At 41.3% G+C, this 6,190-nt stretch overlaps 1 pseudogene; it reads left to right on the plus strand.

Moving 5' to 3' along the window:
* The first annotated feature begins 3,880 nt into the window (after window positions 1-3,880).
* Window positions 3,881-5,361, plus strand: LOC121487090 (annotated as a pseudogene).
* The last annotated feature ends 829 nt before the right edge of the window (window positions 5,362-6,190 follow it).

Consider the following 6,190-nt stretch of genomic DNA (forward strand, 5'->3'; position numbering starts at 1 on the left):
GGGAAGGAATCCACGAGACATACAGTAGCAACTTAGGAACAAAATGGAACCATGCAGGGCCAATTAATGTGCAAATATGTGTGTGCTGAACTTGCATTCCATTCATCATGTGGACATGGAAATTGGGCCATTTATCTGTTATATTATGTATGTGACATCTTAGTTTGGTTCTTACAGGCTGCTCGGAGACAAAGGGCCATGTGCTTTGCGGCTAGCAGAGGGAATTTAAGATAAATTCTTCAGCTGTCATAAACATTGCTGGGCAGAATTTGGTCACAAGATAAAGCTCTTTCCTCTGCAGGGTTTTAACATTTCTCAATAGTCCATGTGCCATCTTATTAAAACTGTGTGTGGTGCGGGGAGGGGTGGCATATGCCATGAAAAATTATTGGCACAAACAGCTTGCTGTCATGTTTTCAAAGTCCAGATTTAGCAAACGTTATTCACATATTCACTGTCAATCTGTAGAGAGAAAGGGAACTGGCAAAGCCATTCATTCTCACTGATTCTGTGGGTCTGTAATTCTTCTTGTCCTCCCTGTAACCAATGACTCCTCCACAGGTGGGGTTTGTTCTTCTGAAATTACAACCGTTTGTCTGTACTTAGGAAAAAAGAAAGTCATTCGAGAAGGAAAAGGACCTCACAGAAGCACTTTCCCAGAGCCACTATTATTTACCTAACAGAACATGCCATGAATATGGATCATGCATTAAATAACGGTGATCGCTTGCTTTGATGAATTGCCATTAGAAATTCAATTAATAAAAGGTTACCTCCCTGCAGTAGTGCAAAAAAATATGATCTGGCTGCAGCAATTACAATTTAGCCTTAGAAACAACGGTTAGGAGAAGGAAAAAGTTTTTTTGTTTTCTTTTTTTTAAAAAAACCTGTTCCATCTGGGAAACAGGAGTCCAGAGTAAAAATGAAGGAAGGAGGAAATGGATGAGAGTGAATTTAGGTTATTTTTGATCTACAGTGTTGTCTGTGTGTCGATCGTTCTTATACTTTCATCCCATTCCCACACCTGATTATTATCCTTTTTCCACTAGCCTATATTATTTTAGTTTATTTTTTAAAAGGATTTTATTTATTTATTCATGAGACACAGAGAGAGAGGCAGGCAGAGACATAGGCAGAGGGAGAAGCAGGCTCCATGTAGGGAGCCCAATGTGGGACTCGATCCCTCCCTGGACCATGGGATTGTGCCCTGAGTCGAAGGCAGATGCTCAACCGCTGAGCCACCCAGGTGTCCCTCCTATCCTATTTTATATATATATAATTATATATATAATTATATATATATATAATTTTTAAAAAAGATTTTATTTACTTATGAGAGACAGAGAGGGGGTGGAGGGCAGAGACACAGGCAGGGTTTGGAAAAGCAGGCTCCATGCAGGGAGCCTGATGCAGGACTCGATCCTGGGACTTCAGGATCATGCCCTGGGCCGAAGGCAGGCGCTAAACCACTGAGCCACCCAGGGATCCCCCTATTTTATATTTTTAACGTTTATGCTTTCTTTCCTTTACTTCCCCCTCCCACTCCTCCTACTTTTTTTTTGTTTGTTTGTTTGTTTTAATTTTTATTTATTTATGATAGTCACACACACAGAGAGAGAGAGAGAGGCAGAGACACAGGCAGAGGGAGAAACAGGCTCCATGCACTGGGAGCCCGACGTGGGATTAGATCCCGGGTCTCCAGGATCGCGCCCTGTGCCCTGGGCCAAAGGCAGGCGCTAAACCGCTGTGCCACCCAGGGATCCCCCACTCCTCCTACTGATATGCAAATTGTGTACTAAGAAATGCCTATATCCTAAGTAAGGCACTCCATAAATGTTACATGTGCTGGTTACCTGTATGACCATATCCAGGTCATGGTGTTGAGTATCTCTATCTCTAGTAAGCTCTCTTGTGCCCCCCTCCTAATCAGCATCTCGCAGAGGTAACCACTATTGTTTCTGTTATCACCAGAAATGAGTGTTAGTTTTAAATGCATGCTAATAAAATCAGAGTACATTCTTTTATTCTGACTGTTTTTTTTTTTTTTTTTACTCACCATTATGTTTCTGAGATTCATACAGGCTGTTTCATATATGTATACATAATTCTTTTGGATTGTTGTCTTGTATTCATTGCACTGATATACCACAGTTTATTTATCTATAATGCTATTCATGGACATTTGGTTTGGCTATGATAAAATTTCTATGAAAAGTCCTGTGTACGTTTTCTGGTGGACACAAGCACTATTTTCTCTTGGGCACACAAGCAGGAGAGGAATTACTAGATCATTATACATTTTACCAACATTTACAGTATTCCAATTCTCTAAAATTCCATTTTTAAACCTGGAAATGACAGTAATAATATCCTCCCATATGTGATTTCTGTGAAATTGAAAAGGGGCAACATATGTAAAGGTGTTTTTATTGTTGTTTGTTTTAAATTGCCAAATGTGACACAAATGTGAGACTTTCTGGGGGAAAAGATTGGAAGATCACAGGAAACGGGCAGCTGTCCGTGGTGCTGACCCCAGAGGCCCGAGATACATTTGGGCATGATCTAGAAAGCAGGACTAGCCCTTATTGAGTATAAGTATTAACATTTATTAACACCCACTATGCACCAAGTTTATGTGGTGTTATAGACTTTTATGTTTGTGTCCTCCCAAAATTCATAGGTTAAAATCTTAACCTCCAATGTAATGGTATTAGGTGGGGCCTTTGTAAGTGATCAGATCATGAGGATGAAGCCCTTACAAATGGGATTTATGCCCTTATAAGAAAAGACAGAAGAGCTTGCTTCCTCTCTCTGCTCTCTTGCCATACAAGGACCCAACAAGAAGATGGCTACCTTGCAAACCAGAAAGAGAACTCTCACCAGACATTAGATCTGTCAGAGCCTTGACCTTGGAATTCCCAACCTTTCTAACTGTGAGAAATAAGTTTCTGTTGTTTAGACCACCCAGTCTATGTGATCTTGTTACAGCAGCCTGATGGCAGTTAAGAGCCAATACTCTGTACCCCACCTTGAATGTTGGCTCTATCATTCACCAGTTGAATGGCTCTAGGCAAGTTCTTAAATCTTTCTGAAGCTCAGCTTCAATCCTTCTGAAAACAAGATTATAATAGTGTGCACATCACAACATTTCTGTAAGGATTTTATAAGATGATACATGTAAAGCCTTACAAACAAATGGTATATTCATGCTGAATACATGAAAACTGGTATTCTAGTTACAGCAGGCTAGAAGAGTGAACACTGATACTGCCATTTTAATATGCTGAACAACCTCATGTGATGTGTATTCTCATTCTGAAAATGAGGAAATTAAGTTTGGGAAGATAAATGACTAGCTCAAGTCATTGACCACAAGACCATGCAAAGCAGATGACACTAGTGGCTCCTTATATCCACCCCATCCTTCTGCTTTCCACTCCTTCCCCCCCTCATTGAACTGCTCCCCAAATGCCTGCCTCACTAATCATTCAAAGTAACATTTACACCACTAATGAATTATAGTTCTTGGAAAACGTTTGCATTATCGTATCAAAGGAGACAGACATTCAACTAGAGTTTCCACTCTTTGACAATGGTCTCCCCTTTCATTTTGTGGAGCCCTGCAAGAATCTGCCTCCACACTCATGTGATAGATCCAAAGGAAGTGTAATTATCTTCATCCTCACTGGGCACATGAGGAGAGAGAATCTAAGCAGTTACAGTGATGCACAAGGCCATGCAGACCCCAGGCTCCTGAGGCCAGGGTTGATGCTCCTTGTTCTATCCACACAGTAACTTGGGATTGGGAGTGCAACTTCCCCATGGCACTGGATATATTTTGGAGATATTCATTAAAGAGCATCACATACAATTCCCAGCGATGGTCAACTTGCTAATGACCTCTGACCAGTGTCTTTTTTATCCTTTACCAGCCTCAGCCACAGTTCTCTTCATGCCCCAGAGGACAAGGAAGGTGAGGAAGAGGAGGGAGGAAATGGAAGAACAGCATAAAGACAGATGGAGGTCTCACTGCCAAAGGGTTTATCTTAGTGGAGCTGGAATCATAATGTATACAGACAGACCCTGAAGTCACCAAGACATAAGCAAGCAAACAGGATATCTGGCTTTGAAACCACCAACCATCTTTACCAGGCTACTCAGTGCACACTTGGACAGCCCCAAACAGCACCATGGAAACCAGCCTACTGACTACACCCTATCCAAATCACCAGGAGACTACACAGAGCATAACACAGCTAGCATACCCATTTCACTGCATTACAGAAGGAAACCATGTCAAAATGTCCTCCAAAGAGACAGTAAAACCACATTTCCTACCTCAGCTTTGCTGGCAGCCAGGCTTGTCAAAACCTGAAAGTTAAAGAAAAAAAGACATTAGTATTGATTCAACAAGAAGGTAATTGGATTAATTGTCTTTTTAAAGGAACTGGCATCAATAATTTGTTATGACCCAAGGGGACAATGAGTGCAATACACACACAGGGACACACACGCACAGAGGTACTTTTTCTTCTACCAAGCACAGCAACAAGATTTGTTTTTTCCAGTCCTGTGTATAAGGTGAGGAAGATAATTAATATTTTCAACACATTATAACCATCTTGCCAGGAAAAAAAAGGAGGAGGGCTGTGTGCAATGCCCGTGCACTGATAATGATTAAATGAACACTGAAAAAGCAAAGGCATTGAAGACACTTTTGAGGGTTTTTTTTTCCCCTTAAAGTTTCAAGTCAGTATAAGGGAAAGGTAAAACTACAAACTATAGCAACTGCAGCTTTCTGTTTTCAAAATTCCTCAAAATATTGTTAAATAAAACATTGTGCCAGGCACTGTGCCAACTTTACACTTACTGTCTCATTTAATCCCCAAAACAACTCTTATTATTCCCACTTCATAAAGAACATGGGGTTTCCAAGCCCAGAACATCACTAAGTAGGGAAATCAATTAAAACCCAAGATAACATCATATACACTTTCAGGCTCCTACCCACAGCCCATTTTCTATCTCTGGGCTCACAGCTAGTTTTCAGCAACACGACTAAACGCACGAAGAAGGTCAGAATCATCAGTAAATACAGGACCCATTATGGTGCCTCCCTCACGAAAATGGCAAATAGATTGAAATAAGTCAGCATGCCAAGTTATACTTGTTCCTTCTGTGACAAAAACCAAGATTAAAAGACAAGCTGTGGGGATCTGGCACTGTTGTTCCTACATGAAAACCATAGCTGGTAGTGCCTGGACCTACAACGCTACTCCTGCCTTCACAATAAAGCATGCTGTCAGAGGACTGAAGGAGTTGAAAGTCCAGGAGAAGCTCCACCATTTAAAACATTGCTAGGCGGGCAGCCTGGGTGGCTCAGCAGTTTAGCACCGCCTTCAACCCAGGGCCTGATCCTGGAGACTTGGGATCAAGTCCCGCATCGGGCTCCCCACATGGACCCTGCTTCTCCCTCTGCCTGTGTCTCTGCCTCCCCCCACCCCCACTGCCCCCGCCCCCGTGTGTCTCTTTATGAATAAATAAATAAAGTCTAAAAAAAACCATTGCTAGTCTATAATAAGTGGGTTAATTTGTGTAACAACAACAACAACAACAAGGATTTTATTTAGACACCATCCACCATTGTTCCTATGTGTTTAAATATGCATAAGGGCAGGTAAGAATTTCTTTCTGATTTGATAACTTTCTGTCTTGCAACTCTATCTTATATCCAAGGTTGATTTGGCCAACCTCAGTCATATTTTCCTACCAGACTGCTGTGTTCTGAATTGTATCACCTTAAAATTCATAAAGTTGTAATTCCCATGTGATGGTATTTGGGGATGGGGCCTTTTCGAGGTAATTCAGTTTAGATGATGTAATGAGTGTTGGCTCCTCACAATGGGGTTAGTGTCTTTATCAGAAGAAACATCAAAGAGACATCTCTTTTTCTAGCTTCCCTTTGCTTCCTCTTTCTCTCTCTGTCCTCTGTCTCTCTGTCTCTCTCTCACCTGTATGCATCAAGGAAAGGCTACATGAGGACAGAACACAAATGAAGCCATCTGTAAACCAAGGAGACAGGCTTCAACAGACACCAACTCTGCTGGCACCTTGACCTTAGAACTTCCAGTCTCCAGAACTATGAGAAATAAATTTCTGTTGTTTAATATACCCAGGCTATGATATTTTG

This window comes from Vulpes lagopus, chromosome 3 (genome assembly GCF_018345385.1).
Source record: "Vulpes lagopus strain Blue_001 chromosome 3, ASM1834538v1, whole genome shotgun sequence".
NCBI classification, from domain to species: Eukaryota; Metazoa; Chordata; class Mammalia; order Carnivora; family Canidae; genus Vulpes; species Vulpes lagopus.